Source organism: Bos grunniens, chromosome 12, assembly GCF_055505025.1.
Source record: "Bos grunniens cultivar Pamir isolate PY7600 chromosome 12, Bosgru_T2T1.0, whole genome shotgun sequence".
In the NCBI taxonomy this organism is placed as follows: Eukaryota; Metazoa; Chordata; class Mammalia; order Artiodactyla; family Bovidae; genus Bos; species Bos grunniens.
Window position 1 is genome coordinate 18,883,854 of NC_141176.1, and position 18,706 is coordinate 18,902,559.

Genomic DNA, 18,706 nt, shown 5'->3' on the forward strand with positions numbered 1-18,706 from the left:
TTGCCACCCAGTACCTTCTATAAGCCAGAGATTCAGGGGTGACCTGGCCAAACCAATAAAATTTTGTGTGTAAACCAGCGCTTTGTGACAACCTAGAGGGGTAGGATGGGGAGGGAGGTGGGAGGGAGGTTTAAGAGAGAGGGGACAAGTATATACCGATGATGATTTGTGTTGATGTATGGCAGAAACCATCACAATATTGTAAACTGATTATCCTCCAATTAAAAATAAAATTTAAAAAAATTTGTGTGTAGAGTGAAGATATGTTCTGAGCCCCAGAGTCACACTCCACTCCCCATCCCCCTTGTTTTCAGCTCATATTGAAACAATTTGATGCTGCTTCTAATGAGCTTGAGGTCAAGGACTCTAAAGAACAGTACAAGAAGCACCTTCTTATCTGAAGATGATACAATTTTATTAACACAGGCTAGAAATGGCCTTCCAAGAAAATTGTCCTTGTCATTTGGTAACTTCCAGAAAGAATGGTCACAAATGAACTGTCCTAAGATCAAAGGCATCATTTCTAGCAATCAACTCCTAGCTTCCTCCAGATGTATTAGCTAGTTACAGAGTCAATGAAGCATCTTGTTCTAAGTATGGTCTCTGGGGTTACTCTACCAGAGTTTGAAACCTGGTTCTACCTCATAGTCATTGGATGACATTTATTTAATAGCTCTTGGCCTCAGTTTGTTCATCTGTAAATTGGGGATATAATAATAATTATTCATATCTCATAAGGTTGTTGTCAAGATTGAAGGTATTTACACATAAAATGTTTAAAACAGTGCTCAAGAAATATTGCTCAGTTGCTTCAGTTGTGTCTGACTCTGCAACCCCATGGACCACAGCCTACCAGGCTCCTCTGTCCATGAGCTTTTCCTGGCAAGAATACTGGAGTGGGTTGCCATTTCCTTCTCCAGGGGATCTACCCAACCCAGAGATTGAACCTGAGTCTCCTGCACTACAGATGGATTCTTAATTTCTGAGCCACCAGGGAAGCCCCAAGAAATATTAACTATCTATATATGGACCACGTCCTGTCTACCAGATGATATCATCTGTTAACAAACAGTTGCTTACTTCTCGAGAAACTAAAAAAGCCCAGTGACTCAAAGCAAAGGATTCTGTAGGTTTTATTACTGTGTAGCTTTTGTTGGCAATGTTGGTTGCTGCTGTTGTGTGGTTCAGATATTTAACAGTCTACTTGGTTATGTCTACTTTAAAATAATTCTCAAATTAGAATTATTGCAGCAGTGCTCAATGGTGTAAAACTTGGGAATCTCTCTCACCTATATGTCCGTGAGGTAGTGAACATTCAAAATAACATCCCGAGGACACTCTTGGCCCAGCCCTCCCTTGGTTCAACTCAGAGCGACAGTGGCGGTGGTTTCCAGTTAGGCATGGTCCTTGTCTGGTTCCTAAATTTTTGCAACAGTATATCAGTGCTACCTCCAGATTGACTGATTTTTAAAACGTATGGTTTTGTATTAGACTTGTAACGTTGGAGAGCTGCATACCAGATATTCATCGGAGGGTATGATTTCTAGCATATTGCTGCAAGTTATGAAGATACCAAAAGCCTTGCTGAGAAAAATAATATTCATGGAGGATTGTGTGTCTTTCCATTCTCTTAGGTCAGTGGTTTCCCAGATTTTTATATTTCACAGGCTAGTTTAAAAAAAAATTTTTTTTCATGCTGTTTACTGACATAGGTTGCTGACTTATTTTTACCAAGTAAGGATATAACAAAAGGACAGTCTTTTTTTTTTCTTTTAAGGACAGTATTTTACACTGAAGTCTTATGGGAAGTTAGTGTTATGGAAAATTCACTAGTGACTGCACTGTTTTTTTAATTTTCATCATGAACCCATGGAACTTTCATCACTGCCTGCCAGACTGGCACTTGAGAAGAGCTAGATAATTTATAACTTATCCCTGGATGAAACCAGATCACTAGTGACTTTACACCTGGGATGTATCATGGCAGGTACCTGAAAAGTACTTCTACTGAATTGCACTTCGATATAATCCTCTTGGCTAAGTGAAGAGTGTGATCAAAGGGGTCCTTTGAAGTGAGTCACTTCATTTAGTCCAAAGGTGTTGCAAAGACATACTTGTTCACATTATCCAGAGTTTTCTCTTGGAAGACCTACTGAAGAAATCTCACTCTGGCCTTAATGACCAAAGGACTTGGACTTATCTAAGCAACAGATTAACTCTTTATCTTTTATGTTATATGACTCCCTTTAGCCCCCTTCACACATTCTCCTAGAAGTTTTTAACTCAATTGTATAACACACCTCTGGAAGCACATAGCTTTCAGGAAATCTAATTTGCACATTTCCCTTGCTCCCGGTTCCATCTTCTACCATCATTTTCCCTTTGCCTCACTTTTTTTCAATCCCTCTGGCCTTGCTGTACTACTTATTTCTTTGAAAGCCATCTTAAATCCTTTCCAGAGCTAGTCGGGATGTACTCAAGTACATAAATTAGTGAACAGAGGCCCACCTGTGTCCTAGATAGGGCTTCATGAGGACTTCTAGCTTCCAGGGGACCACATTTAGAACTTGTCTGCACAGATTTCTCAGGGGTGATTGGACAAAAAATCTGCACATATAGCCCATTAAGATGCTGACAGCTGATACTAGCCTGATTGCTGTCCTGCTCCATATTTTAACAGGAGCTATCAAGGCCTTAGGGGCTTCCCTGGTGGCACAGTGGTAAAGAATCAGCCTGCCAATGCAAGAGATGCGGGTTTAATCCCTGGGTTGGGAAGATCCCCTGGAGGAGGAAATCTCCAAAATCCCCTAGAGAGGCAACCCCCTCCAGTATTCTTGCCTGGGAAATCTCATGGACAGAGGAGTCTGGTGGGCTACAGTCCACAGGGTTGCAAAGAGTCAGACACAAATTAGCACCTGAGTATGCCTGCAAGTATCAAGGCCTCACCTTATGTAAATGAGGTAGGAGTTTCAAGTGCTGTAGAAAAGCCAATAGAAAGATGCTTGGGGGAAAATGGCCCTTAAATTAGTCTTTGTCCAATCACAGATCTCAGTCTATTACAGGGTTATAATGACACCAGCCTTATGGCAGAGAGTGAAGAGGAATTAAAAAGCCTCTTGATGAAGGTGAAAGAGGAGAGTGAAAAAGTTGGCTTAAAACTCAACATTCAGAAAACGAAGATCATGGCATCCAGTCCCATCACTTCATGGGGAACAGATGGGGAAACAGTGGAAACAGTGTCAGACTTTATTTTTGGGGGCTCCAAAATCACTGCAGATGGTGACTGCAGCCATAAAATTAAAAGACGCTTACTCCTTGGAAGGAAAGTTATGACCAATTTGCCAACAAAGGTCCATCTAGTCAAGGCTATGGTTTTTCCTGTGGTCATGTATGGATGTGAGAGTTGGACTTTGAAGAAGGCTGAGCGCCGAAGAATTGATGCTTTTGAACTGTGGTGTTGGAGGAGATTCTTGAGAGTCCCTTGGACTGCAAGGAGATCCAACCAGTCCATTCTGAAGGAGATCAGCCCTGGGATTTCTTTGGAAGGAATGATGCTAAAACTGAAACTCCAGTACTTTGGCCACCTCATGCAAAGAGTTGACTCATTGGAAAAGACTCTGATGCTGGGAGGGATTGGGGGCAGGAGGAGAAGGGGACGACAGAGGATGAGATGGCTGGATGGCATCACTGACTTGATGGACGTGAGTCCGAGTGAACTCCGGGAGTTGGTGATGGTCAGGGAGGCCTGGCGTGCTGCAATTCATGGGGTCGCAAAGAGTCGGACATGACTGAGCGACTGAACTGAACTGAACTGAAAGTCAGAGTTATGACTAACTTCTTTATTGGGATGAACTTTTTGGTCAACCCAATTTAAAAAAAAAATATTTAAGTTCTATGGAAAATTAGCTTTATGGAACATAAATAGAATCAACCAACAGAGTGTATGTATATGTATATGCATATACATTTGGAGAGAGAAAGAAAGCAAGGAGCAGGGGAAGAGGGAGTCAGAGAGAGAGAGAGAAAGAGAAGGGGAGAGGTTATTTTAAGGAATTGGCTCACAAGATTGTAGAGGCTTGGTGAGACCAAAAGTTGCAGAACAGGCTAGCAGGCTGGAGACTCAGAGAAGAACTGATGTTGCAGTTTGAGTCCAAAGGCGAAATTTTCTCTTCCTCAGGGAAAGTCATTCTTCACTTAAGACTTTCAACTGATTAGATGAGGCTCACCCACATTGCAGGGAGCAATCTGCTTTACTCCAAGCAGATTTAAATGTTAAATGTCCACTGATTTAAATGTTAATGTCCTCCATAAAACATCTTCACAGAAATACCTAAAATACTGTTTCACCAAATATCTAGACATGTGGCCCAGCCAAGTTAACAAGTAAAATCAACTATCACATGCACCTTAGTTTAGATTCACATAGATGAAGGAAAATAGTGAGTTTTGCCTAAACTACACAAGTTACTGTGGCCATAAAGACCAGATTCTAAAAGGCTGAGCCAGTGGTGTGATGGAGCCAGCTCCTATTGGCTCTTGACTGCTGACTGTGCCAGCAATCAAGTGACGTCAAGTCAATGACATCACTCTGGTAGCATGGAATCACCCATGGGCAAGAGACTCTATAAACTGGGAGGAGAGCAGGGAGGTGGGAATCAGGGAGCCAAACAGCTGACCTGCCATCATGCCGTTGGATGTGTCAGCTTTTTAATATGTGTTAATAAGTCTGCTATTTGGCATAACAGGCATGCTAACAAGTCCAAAAATGGGATATTTATAATTCTAACAATAAAAATAAAGTCCAAATAGTTTCAAACATCCATTGGTTTCTCTTAGTCACACTTTCAAACCGGCAGAACAAACAGTAACTAATACCATCGGCTGATAGTGGCTCATTATGCTAACTGCTGTGCTACCTTATGTGAATTGATCCATTTGGAGAGAGCACATTTACTATCATTCCGTTTGCTTAAAAAACAATTGTTGCATTTCTATAGGAACACAACTGGCAAAATCCAACCTATGGGGAAGTGTATAATGACCACACAATCAGTGTTTTCAACAGATCTACTGAGAGAGAAACAAAGATTAGAGCAGCACTTCCAAACTTTATATCAGAATCACCTAGAAGGCAGCTTGCAGTGTCCCACCTTCAAAGTTTCTGACTCAGTAGGTCTTGGCTACTAATGCCAGAGAAACTGCATTTCTAAGAAGATCCTAGCTGGTACTAATGATGCTTGTCTGGGACCCACACTTTGAGAACCACTGGATTAGTGACTCAGGAGACCAATTTACAGATTACAATATATGGACCTTGCATGCATGCATGCTAGGTCACTTCAGTTATCTGACTCTTTGCAACCCTATGGACAGGCTCCTCTGTCCATGGAATTCTCCAGGCAAGAATACTGGAGTGGTTGCCACGTCCTCCTCCAGGGGATCCTCCAGACCCAGGGATCGAACCCATGTCTCTTACGTCTCCTGTATTTGGCAGGTGGGTTCTTTACTGCTAGCAATGGTATGGATCCTAAACAGGCTGTGGAAAAATTTAGATAATTGGAAAAATATGACTAGTGACTATTTGCTAACATTAATCAATTGTTCTCTTCTTTAGGCATGATAATTATATTCTGATTGTGCTTTTATTAAAAAGTACTTACATTTTAGAGATACATACTAAAGCACTAGAGTTGAACTGATATGATGTGTGGGATTTACTGCAGAACAATCTACAGAGTGGTAGTGAGTAGCAGGAACACTGCAGAAAAAACCAAGATTGGCCAGAGTGAATAACTGTTGATTACGGGTGATGGGTAATTGTTATTGCATGTTATTCTTTCTGCTTTTGTGTATTCCACTGTAAAAAGTTTTAAAAAGAAAGAAGTGCACACGAATCCTTTTCAAAGTTCCTTTCACTTCTCCAGACATGTCATCTTTATTTTTTAATTACTTTTCATTTTAAAAAGGGCTTCCCAGGTAGCTCTAGTGGTAAAGATCCCGCTTACCAAAGCAGGAGACATAAAGAAACAAGGGTTTGATCCCTGGATCGGGAAGATCCCCTGGAGGAGGGCATGGCAACCCACTCCAGAATTCTTGCCTGGAGAATCCCATGGGCAGAGGAGCCTGGCGGGCTACGGTCCATGGGGTCGCAAAGAGTCGGACACAAAACAACTGAACACACACACATTATAAAAACCAAGGCAGAGATGTCATTCATAAAAAGGGCAAAACCTAGAAAAGCAAACAACCCAATCAAAAAGTGGGAAAGGGACCTGAAGAGACATTTCTCCAAAGAAGACATACAGGTGGCTAACAAGCACTTGAAAAGATGCTAAACATCACTCACTATTAAAGAAATGCAAATCAAAACTACAATGAGATACTGCCTCACATCAGTCAGAATGGCCATCATGAAAAAGTCTACAAGCAATAAATGCTGGAGAGGGTGTGAAGAAAAGGGAACACTCTTGCATTGCTGGTGGGAATGTAAACTGATACAGCCACTATGGAAGATGGTATGGAGATTCCTTAAAAAGCTGGGAACAAAACCACCATGTGACCCAGCAATCCCAGTCCTAGGCATATACCCCAAGGAAACCAAAACTGAAAAAGACACATGTACCCCACTGTTCATTGCAGCACTATTTACAATAGCTAGAACATGGAAGCAACCTAGGTGTCCATCGACAGATGAATGGATAAAGAAACTGCGGTACATATACACAATGGAATATTACTCCACCATAAAAAGGAACAAGTTTGAGTCAGTTCTAATGAGGTGGATGAACTATTATACAGAGTGAAGTAAGTCAGAAAGAGAAATATAAATACCATATACTGACACATATATATGGAATCTAAAAAGATGGCACTAAAAAAAATAAATAAATAAAAAGATGGCACTGATGATTTATTTTCAGGGCAGCAATGGAGAAACAGACACAGAGAATAGACCTATGGACATGGGGGAGGAGAAGCAGGAGAAGGGGAGATGTATGGAGAGAATAACACAGAAATTTACATTACCATGTGTAAAATAGATAGCCCATGGGATTTGCTGTATGACTCAGGGAATTCAAACTGGAGCTCTGTGATGGGCTGAAGGGTGGGATGGGGAGGGAGATAGGAGGGAGGTTCAGGAGGGAGGGGACATGGGTGTACCTATGGCTGATACTTGCTGATGTATAACAGAAAACCACAGAACTCTGTAAAGCAATTATCCTTCAATTAAAAAATTAAAAAGAAAAAAAGGGCAAAACTTTCCTTAATTATTTTTTAATCAGAAAAAGCAATAAATGCAATCACATCCTGTTACAACTCAGAGTCAAGAATGATAAATGCTTACAGCACTTTCATCTGTCAGGATGCACATGCGGGCATCATCTGCCCAGTGTAGACTCTGCCCTCTCTACTCCTCACTTCTCCCCTTTTCACAGCAAACCTGCCCTACTTACTCCATGATGACACCCAGGAGCCACACTGAGCCAGGAGGCTGCTTCCCAACAATCTGAAAAGACTGGGAGTGAGAGGGACCCAAAGATTGATGCTCCTTCCTGCTGTGACATCACAGCTGGGATCTGATCAGGTACAATACCCACAAATTTTATTGCAAATAGAAAAAAAAAAAAGGAACAGAAAGACATGGTAAAAAGAAATTCGATTTAAATAGACCAGGGCTTTTCTTTGTATGAGTGTGTTTCCTTCTTCCCCAGAGGTAAGCACTGACCACAGCATTTTAGAACCGGAAGAAACCCTTAGAATATCTATAGTCCATACTCTTCATTTCATAAAGGAAGAAATTGATACCCAGAGAAGGCAAATGATTTGGCTAGCATGAAAAAACTAGCTATTGGCAGAACCTTTCTTGCATTTTCAAAGTTTTTTGGTTAAATGAAAGGAAAAATAGGAAGGAGAAAATGAAGGGTAAATTCCTGGAGTACCTGTATTTCAGCACTTGTCCATGGATTGAATTTTTAAAATGAAATTCTAGGTACCCATTAATGTTTTGTTCTATAATTGGAAATAGAGTTGAGAGTAGAGTCTATCAATGAACTCAGCTGAAAGCATTTGCAGGACTCTCCTGGTGGTCCAGTGGCTAAGACTCCACACTCCCAATGCAGGGGCCCTGGGTTCAATCCCTGGCTGGAGAACTAGATCCCAAATGCTATAACTAAAGATCCCCTGTGCTGCAACGAAGACCTGGTGCAGCTAAATAAATAAGTATTTTTTTAAAAAAGAAAGAAAACAGTTGGTAATTTAAGAGTTAAAGAGGGAACCAGACACTCCTGGATTGCTGTTGCTCCTGGGATACGGTGCTGAAAATAACAGCACCTGTAATACTTTTCAGCCAGTAAAAACAATTGCTAAGTTTGGAGCACTCTGCACATTTTGGAGCCTCTAAATGTATATTGCCGCCTGCCACACTGTTCCCACAACTCAGCAAGGTAAATTCTACTGTCCTCACTGGGTAGATGTGGAAACAGAAGTTCAGAAAAGTTAATATGGTACCCAGGTTTAGTACTGAGAAGGGGTCTAAGCTGCCATTCCCCACTCTTGATAACAGTACTTTTCCTAAGACCACTGGGCTATACCTGCAGGTTGTATCTGACAAAGGAGCCCCAAGCTTTGAGTGTAGGTCGTGGGGGAATTGGAGATAAAAATGTAGCCCAGGCTGAGCTTTCTAAGCCATGGAGCTGACTCTGTCTGAAGGAGGCAAACCTTTTTTAAAAAAAAAATTACTTATTTGGCTGAGCCAGGGCTTAGTTGTGGCATTCAGGCACGGTTTTTAAATCCACTGAAAGGTACTTCATGAGTGGCACAGGAACCTCTCCAATCAATTTCCATGCCTTGGGTATCCTTATGTGAGCCAATGTTCCTGTAATGCCCTTGTGTCTGAATCACTAGTTGCCTCATAGACACAGAACTGCCACTGCAAATTTGTCCAAAGAGGCTGCTATATTAATATTTCATGATGGGAAGTGATGCCTGGGCTTGGGTGGGCATAGAAATGCTCTGCTGTGGGCACAAGTAACTTTAGGGCGTGATGACAGTGTTCTCAAACTGGATTGATGTGATAGGTGCACAACTGGATACATTTGCTAAAAATGATCAAGCTGTTCATTTGCAGTGAGTGAATTATACCTATGTAAAGTTATGGAGAAAGAAATGGCTACCCTCTCCAGTATTCTTGCCTGGAGAATCCCATGGACAGAGGAGTCTGGCAGGCTACAATTCATGAGGTCAAAAAGAGTCAGACAGGACTGAGACACTAACACACACAAAGTTACATAAAGTATACCTTAATAGGCTGACTTTCTTTAATGTGATGACCAGATCGACAATTCCTTAAGTTGGAGTCACTCTAAACAGTCACTCTGCAAACATAGAACATGTCCAGGAATGAATAAAGTCATGATGCAATCAGATGATTATATGAGATCTAGAGACTTCCAGATCAGGGCCGCCTCCGGGAGCTGGGGAAACCTATGGAGCCACACAAAGCCCCGCTGCTCAGAAGGGCCCCACCCTCTGTTTTATTCTGTGATTGCCATCCGTCTTGAACTTCTTAATTATTTCATCTTTTACTTCTGTTTTGCACAGGATATCAGAGCAGAGGGGGGACGTGCAGTATGTGTGTCCAGAGTCCCCTGCCGCCCCCTTCACACACAGCAAAAAGACTCCTGATGTCCCGTAAGCACAGAGTTCTGGTGACCCACGACGCATGGGGGTTCTGCAAGGCTCAGAAGGACCAGGAGGTAAGCGAGTTCCTTCTACAACTAAGTAGGTGAGGGGAGGGGAATGACAGCCCCAGAGATACCACCCTTTTTTATTAGAAATGGAACTCGCTTCCAACACAGAAAGATGGCAAAGGAGTTCTGAGTAGGAGCAACCAAGAAAACCTATCCCATCCCCTCAGACTTGCGTAACTTCCGTGTATCGGCTCACTACTTCCGCTGAAGATGACGACATAGAAGAAAGGGAAAGACAGGACCCTCCCTGGGTCCCTTTCCTTTGCATCCTTTCTTACTCATCAGTAAAGTGAAGATAGAAGGTGTTAATCGGAGGTACTCATATCAAGAAGTGAAATGAAAACAGCTGAGTTTGGTTTGTGCACTGTACCCACCATTCTAAGAATGAAAGACATACGCATGTGACCCCTATGTTCTAATTGCAAATTGTGATTCCACAGAAGTTAAACGCTGTCACATTTGTATTTAAAAACTGCATAATGTAAAGACGAATGATAAAATTCACATTAATAATTTAAAATTCTGATTTCACTTAGAATGACATTAAATAGCAAATTTAAAGGCAAATTTTAAACCTCTGGGACTTTCCTGGTGGTCCAGTGGTTCACACTCCTCCACCCTTCCTCTACAAGGGGCACAGGTTCAACCCCTAGTCAGAGAACTAAGATCCCATAAGCCATGCGGTACAATAACAACAACAAGCATGATACAACAACAACAAAAAAAACCACCATGACAACTTGAGAACACTTGGAAGAAAGGAAATGTGCCATGTTATATACCTTTCATAGCTCCTGCCATTTGAACAAGGGGTCCTGCATTTTCGTTTTACACTGGGCCTCATTGTGAAGCCAGCCCTATTAAAGACAATTGTTCAACCTCCCATTTCACATCTGACAAAACTGAGGCTGGAAGACACTGTGCCCAAGATCACTTAGAAACAGATCAGATTCTACAGCTCAGGTCCGACTCTGGGCCAGTGCTCTTCCTGTTATTCTTGAGGCTGGAAAAAAAAAAAAATCCCCAAACAACCAAATTAGCTTAAAACTAGGGATTCCTATGTGCTGTACTCTGTCACTTCAATTGTGTCTGACTCTGTGACCTCTGCGACCCCATGGACTCCTCTGTGCCACCAGGGGCTCCCACCAGGCTCCTCTGTCCATGGGATTCTCCAGGCAAGAATACTGCAGTGGGTTGCCATTTCCTTCTCCAGGGGCTCTTTCTGACCCAGGGATTGAACTCAACCAAGTTAGACACATTTGCTTCAGATGGTTCTCAAAGGGTTTTCAGATGGCATTGTGGCATTTTGTTTAGAGCAAGTAAGCATATTTCTAAGCCTCGAATTTCCCCTCACTAGAGAACTTAAATAGTATATAAGTACAGCATTGAGAGTGATCGTGGGAAACCATTAAGGCTAAATATCTGGTTGTAAAGCCAGTTGGTTTCCAGTTAGGTTTGGAAGACAAAAATACGTATGCTGTATTTAAATGTGGACAGGGGAGAGCCTCAGCCCTGTTTCCTTGAGTATTATATGGTCGTTGCCCATAGTGGACACTGGGGTCAGATGACCACACTGAACAACAAGGGACAGAAGATTACTCCTCCTCTGATGTGAGCGATAGTCTTGGTAGTCAGAGACAGAGGTGTAAATATAACCTGCCCTCTACTTTTTGAATTCACAAGCAGAAATTATCAGAATCAAACTCTTTACCACCTTCAGAGAAATCTGCAGATTTCTTGTGTATTTAGAATCATAAGATATGATTTACAAAAATTACCAGAACAGAAACCTAGATAAATCTAGTCTGAGTTTTAAAGATTCTTCCTGGTTAAATGTGTTGCTGATTAAACCCCCCTGTAGCCCGACATGCTGCAAGTCCCATCCCGTATGCTGTATTCATTCCCCACACTCCAGTTTCCCTTCCTCTTCTCCCTGTACCTCATGTGGTGTCACAGACTATCAGCTCCTACAAAGTGGCCAGTAAAGACTAAATTACAGTCAGGGACTGGGAGAGCGGAGTGGCAATCCTGAAAACTTTCACTGAGCACTTACTGTTTGCTGAGCACTGCACCAAGAGCTCTATGTTCATTATCTCAAGGAATCCTCACAACAGCTCTATAAGGTGAGTGTGTGTTCAGTTGTGTCCGACTCTTTGCCACCCCAGGGACTGTAACCCGCCAGGCTCCTCTGTCCATGGGATTTTTCAGACAAGAATACTGGAGTGGGTTGACATTTCCTACTCCAGGGCATCTTCCTGACCCAGAAATCGAACCTGAGTCTCCTGTGTCTCCTGCATTGGCAGGCAGATTCCTTACCACTGTGCCCCTGGGAAGCCCCACAACAGTTCCATAAGGTAGGAAAGATGAGGAATCAAAGTCACAGACATAAGTAACATAAAGAGGCCCCCCAGGTCACACCAAATCTGGAATTCAACCAGATATTGGTTATCTAACAGTCAGGTTAACACACCATTGACTGGGGGATTTTTGCAGAAACCAATGCCTGTGGCGTTAATGTCTCCAGTCAATAATGTGTTATGATATTCAGATGTCTGTGCATTTATTTTTCCTTTTTACCTCCACCTTATATCTTTTACTCATTTCCCCTGCTCATCATTATAGCATCCTAACAGTGAGACCTGGGGAATTCCTCTTTCAGTATCCTATCATTTTGCCTTTTCATACTGTTCATGGGGTTCTCAAGGCAAGAATACTGAAGTGGTTTGCCATTCCCTTCTCCAGTGGACCACAGTCTGTAAGACCTGTCCACCATGACCTGGCCATCTTGGGTGGCCCCACATGGCATGGCTTAGTTTCATTGAGTTAGACAAGGCTATGGTCCGTGTGATCAGATTGGCTAGTTTTCTGTGATTATGGTTTCAGTGTGTCTGCCCTCTGATGCCCTCTCTCAACACCTACTGTTTTACTTGGGTATTCTTGCCTAGAGAACCCCATGAACAGTATAAAAAGGCAAAATGATAGGATACTGAAAGAGGGAACTCCCCAGGTCGGTAGGTGCCCAATATGCTACAGGAGATCAGTGAAGAAATAGCTCCAGAAAGAATGAAGAGAGGGAGCCAAAGCAAAAACAATACCCAGTTGTGGATATGACTGGTGATAGACTCAAGATCTGATGCTGTAAAGAGCAATATTGCATAGGAACCTGGAATGTTAGGTCCATGAATCAAGGCAAATTGGAAGTGGTCAAACAGGAGATGGCAAGAGTGAATGTCGACATTCTAGGAATCAGGGAACTGAAATGGACTGGAATGGGTGAATTTAACTCAGATGACCATTATATCTACTACTGTGGGCAGGAATCCCTTACAAGAAATGGAGTAGCCATCATGGTCAACAAAAGAGTCAGAAATGCAGTACTTGGATGCAATCTCAAAAACAACAGAATGATCTCTGTTCGTTTCCAAGGCAAACCATTCAATATCACAGTAATCCAAGTCTATGCCCCAACCAGTTACGCTGAAGAAGCTGAAGTTGAATGGTTCTATGAAGACCTACAAGATCTTTTAGAACTAACACCCCAAAAAGATGTCCTTTTCATTACAGGGGATTGGAAGGCAAAAGTAGGAAGTCAAAAAACATCTGCAGTAACAGGTAAATTTGGCCTTGGAGTACAGAATGAAGCAGGGCAAAGGCTAATAGAGTTTTGCCAAGAGAATGCACTGGTCATAGCAAACACCCTATTCCAACAACACAAGAGAAGACTGTACACATGGACATCACCAGATGGTCAACACCGAAATCAGATTGATTATATTCTTTGCAGCCAAAGATGGAGAAGCTCTATACAGTCAGCAAAAACAAGACCGGGAGCTGACTGTGGCTCAGATCATGAACTCCTTATTGCCAAATTCAGACTTAAATTGAAGAAAGTAAGGAAAACCACTAGACCATTCAGGTATGACCTAAATCAAATCCCTTATGATTATACAGTGGAACGGAGAAATAGATTCAAAGGACTAGATCTGATAGACAGAGTGCCTGATGATCTATGGATGGAGGTTTGTGACATAGAAGCAACAGTTAGAACTGGACATGGAACAACAGACTGGTTCCAAATAGGAAACGGAGTACATCAAGGTTGTATATTGTCACCCTGCTTATTTAACTTATATGCGGAGTACATCATGAGAAACGCTGGACTGGAAGAAGCACAAGCTGGAATCAAGATTGCCGGGAGAAATATCAATAACCTCAGAAATGCAGATGACACCACCCTTATGGCAGAAAGTGAAGAGGAACTAAAAAGCCTCTTGATGAAAGTGAAAGAGGAGAGTGAAAAAGTTGGCTTAAAGCTCAACATTCAGAAAATGAAGATCTTGGCATCGGGTCCCATCACTTCATGGGAAATAGATGGGGAAACAGTGGAAACAGTGTCAGACTTTATTTTTTGGGGCTCCAAAATCACTACAGATGGTGACTGCAGCCATGAAATTAAAAGACGCTTACTCCTTGGAAGGAGAGTTATGACCAACCTAGATAGCATATTCAAAAGCAGAGACATTACTTTGCCAACAAGGGTCCATCTAGTCAAGGCTATGGTTTTTCCTGTGGTCATGTATGGATGTGAGAGTTGGACTGTGAAGAAGGCTGAGCAACAAAGAATTGATGCTTTTGAACTGTGGTGTTGGAGAAGACTCTTGAGAGTCCCTTGGACTGCAAGGAGATCCAACCAGTCCATTCTGAAGGAGATCAGCCCTGGGATTTCTTTGGAGGGAATGATGCTGAAGTTGAAACTCCAGTACTTTGGCCACCTTATGCGAAAAGCTGACTCAGTGGAAAAGACTCTGATGCTTGGAGGGATTGGGGGCAGGAGGAGAAGGGGACGACAGAGGATGAGATGGCTGGATGGCATCACTGACTCGATGGACATGAGTCTGAGTGAACTCCAGGAGTTTGTGATGGACAGGGAGGCCTGGCGTGCTGTGATTCATGGGGTCGCAAAGAGTCGGACATGACTGAGCGACTGATCTGAGCTGAACAGGAGACAGGGATCAAGACCATCCCCATGAAAAAGAAATGCAAAAAAGCAAAATGGTTGTCTGAGGAGGCCTTACAAATAGCTGCAAAAAGAAGAGAAGCAAAAAGTAAAGGAGAAAATGAAAGATATTCCCATTTTGGGAAGATATTTTGGAACTCGAATGCAGAGTTCCAAAGAATAGCAAGGAGAGAGAAGGAAGCCTTCCTCAGCGATCAATGCAAAGAAATAGAGGAAAACAACTGAATGGGAAAGACTAGAGATCTCTTCAAGAAAATTAGAGATACCAAGGGAACATTTCATGCAAAGATGGGCTCGATAAAGGACAGAAATGGTATGGACCTAACAGAAGCAGAAGATATTAAGAAGAGATGGCCAGAATACACAGAAGAACTGTACAAAAAAGATCTTCACGACCCAGATAATCACGATGGTGTGATCACTGACCTAGAGCCAGACATCCTGGAATGTGAAGTCAAGTGGGCCTTAGAAAGCATCACTATGAATGAAGCTAGTGGAGGTGATGGAATTCCAGTTGAGCTCTTTCAAATCCTGAAAGATGATGCTGTGAAAGTGCTGCACTCAATATGCCAGCAAATTTGGAAAACTCAGCAGTGGCCACAGGACTGGAAAAGGTCAGTTTTCATTCCAATCCCAAAGAAAGGCAATGCCAAAGAATGCTCAAACTACTGCACAGTTACACTCATCTCAATCTCACATGCTAGTAGGGAGAAGGCAATGGCAACCCACTCCAGTACTCTTGCTTGGAAAATCCCATGGATGGAGGAGCCTGGTAGGCTGCAGTCCATGGGCTCACTAGGAGTTGGATACGACCGAGTGACTTCACTTTCACTTTCCACTTTCACGCATTGGAGAAGGTAATGGCAACCCACTCCAGTGTTCTTGCCTGGAGAATCCCAGGGACAGGGGAGCCTGGTGGGCTGCTGTCTATGGGGTCCCGCAGAGTCGAACACGACTGAAGCAACTTAGCAGCAGCAGCAGCAGCACACGCTAGTAAAGTAATGCTCAAAATTCTCCAAGCCAGACTTCAGCAATACGTGAACCGTGAACTTCCAGATGTTCAAGCTGGATTTAGATAAGGCAGAGGAACCAGAGGTCAAATTGCCAACATCGGCTGGATCATGGAAAAAGCAAGAGAGTTCCAAAAAACCCATCTATTTCTGCTTTATTGACTATGCCAAAGCCTTTGACTGTGTGGATCACAATAAACTGTGGAAAATTCTGAAAGAGACGGAAATACCAGACCACCTGACCTGCCTCTTGAGAAACCCATATGCAGGTCAGGAAGCAACAGTTAGAACTGGACATGGAACAACAGACTGGTTCCAAATAGGAAAAGGAGTATGTCAAGGCTGTATATTGTCACTCAGCTTATTTAACTTTATGCAGAGTACATCATAAGAAACACTGGGCTGGAAGAAGCACAAGCTGGAATCAAGATTGCAGTGAGAAATATCAATAACCTCAGCTATGCAGATGACACCACCCTTATGGCAGAAAGTGAAGAGGAACTAAAAAGCCTCTTGATGAAAGTGAAAGAGGAGAGTGAAAAAGTTGGCTTAAAGCTCAACATTCAGAAAATGAAGATCTTGGCATCTAGTCCCATCACTTCATGGGAAATAGATGGGGAAACAGTGTCAGACTGTATTTTTTTGGGCTCCACAATCACTGCAGATGGTGATTGCAGCCAGGAAATTAAAAGACAGTTACTCCTTGGAAGGAAAGTTATGACCAACCTAGATAGCATATTAAAAAGCAGAGATGTTACTTTGCTAACAAAGGTCCGTCTAGTCAAGGCTATGGTTTTTCCAGTGGTCATGTATGGATGTGAGAGTTGGACTGTGAAGAAAGCTGAGCGCTGAAGAATTGATGCTTTTGAACTGTGGTGTTGGAGAAGACTCTTGAGAGTCCCTTGGACTGCAAGGAGATCCAACCAGTCCATCCTAAAGGAGACCAGTCCTGGGTGTTCATTGGAAGGACTGATGCTGAGGCTGAAACACCCATACTTTGACCACCTCATGCGAAGAGCTGACTAATTGGAAAAGACCCTGATGCTTGGAGGGATTGGGGGCAGGAGGAGAAGGGGACGACAGAGGATGAGATGGCTGGATGGCATCACTGACTTGATGCACATGAGTTTGGGTGAACTCCGGGAGTTGGTGATGGACAGGGAGGCCTGGCATGCTGCAATTCTTGGGGTCGCAAAGAGTCAGAAACAACTGCGTGACTGAACTGAACTGAACAGTGAGACATTGTTTACCCAGGTGGTTGAATGTGAACAGTGAGGTACCAAAACCACTTCATCCAAAGCCATCATAGGCAGAGTCTTTGGGGAAGTTAGAAAAAGGCACCTTCCCCCTGAGCTGAATAGGCTAGATTCACTCTAACTCTCTGCTACCACCTTTAGTCAAGGCAAAACCTCTGCAGTATGCACAGAGACCCTGAACTTAGCCCAGTCGTTTCAAATAAAGGTCATTTGAATGTCCAGTCATTTTGAATGACAGTGATATGATTACACTTCATGTAATTACACACCAACTGTCTTATGTTCCAGGGAGAACAAGCCTGAACTTGAAAGCAAATATAAGGTTATTCAAATTAGTAGGTTTCTTTCTGCAGTCCTTTCTCTGAGCTCCAACTCCTAGGAGATTGTCTGAGTAAAGACTAGAGAGTTGGGTGCTGTTGAATAGACTCATTAAACTCAATAACACTTAATCGGCAGACATGCAGGGGAAAGCTCTATGTGTCTTGTACATTAAAGATCCCAAGAGAGCAGAACGCAACCATTAGGGAAATAAACCCAATCAATAACAGTTCGCCTGCACACAATCCAAATCAGTGTGTAACGGTAAGAACCAGGTCTGCTTTCAAAACAATGACCTGCTTCTGACCCTAATGATACTTTCCTCCCATCCAACCAAGAGCTATACAGCATTCAAATTTCTGAATCTCCATGAAGCCATTAATGTAGGAAACAAAACCAAAAAAAAAAAAACTGAATCATTTCCTTTATTGTAGGAGAAGACTTCATTACTGGGGAAGTCTGGAAGTCTCCAGAATTTACAGCATGGAATCAAATCTTTCTTCTCACTGATAGGAGAAAGGGAGAGAGAGAGAAGGGAGGGAGAGAGGGAAAAAGAAGGAATCAGTCTTTGGGGATGGCTCAAAATTTTTCTGGTAGTCATGTATGAATGTGAGAGTTGGACCATGAAGAAGGCTGAGCACCAAAGAATTTATGCTTTTGAACTGTGGTACTGGAGAAGACTCTTGAGAGTCCCTTGGACTGCAAGGAGATCCAACCAGTCAATCCTAAAAGAAATCAGTCCTGAATATTCATTGGAAGGACTGATGCTGATGCTGAAGCGCCAATACTTTGGCCACCTGATGCGAAGAGTAGATTCATTGGAAAAGACCCTGATGCTGGGAAAGATTGAGGGCAGCAGGAGAAAGGGGTGACAGAGGGTGAGATGGTTGATGGCATTATCAACTCAATGGACATGCGTTTGAGCAAACTCCAGGAGATAGTGAAGGACAGGGAAGTCTGGCATGCTGCAGTCCATAGCATTTCCAGAAGTCAGACACAACTGAGCGACTGAACAACAACAACAACAGCAACAACAAAATTCTAACATTTCCAAAAAAATTTTCTAACATTTCCAAGTGTGTACAATACACACTCTCGTTGCAAGGGCAGATGGTCAAGAATCACATGTTAAATGATATTTCAGTCTTGATGTTTCAAGGAAGATTAGGTTAAACTGTCTTTTCACACTATCAAAAATCTGAGTGTAAAACCAATGCTTCAAATCCACCGTGGACTTTAGGAAGATTCCTACGAGAATTGTCCATTATGAAACCAGCCCTGTGATGCTGAGTTCTAGGGACTGGCCTAATAACAACAGCTGCCACTTTGGATGACATAGACTTGAATTGTGTGAGT

The 18,706-nt window shown here is 42.6% G+C and overlaps 1 long non-coding RNA gene across 7 annotated transcripts in view; it reads right to left on the reverse strand.

Moving 5' to 3' along the window:
* Window positions 1–18,706, reverse strand: part of LOC147361455 (uncharacterized) — a 156,154-nt gene that overhangs the window by 96,187 nt on the left and 41,261 nt on the right. The window contains exon 3 of one of the 7 annotated variants that reach the window (XR_015137930.1): window positions 9,299–9,374. The exons of the other annotated variants lie outside the window; for them this stretch is intronic. This is a non-coding gene — a long non-coding RNA (uncharacterized LOC147361455). The remainder of the gene's footprint in view (window positions 1–9,298; window positions 9,375–18,706) is intronic. 7 annotated transcript variants of the gene reach the window in all.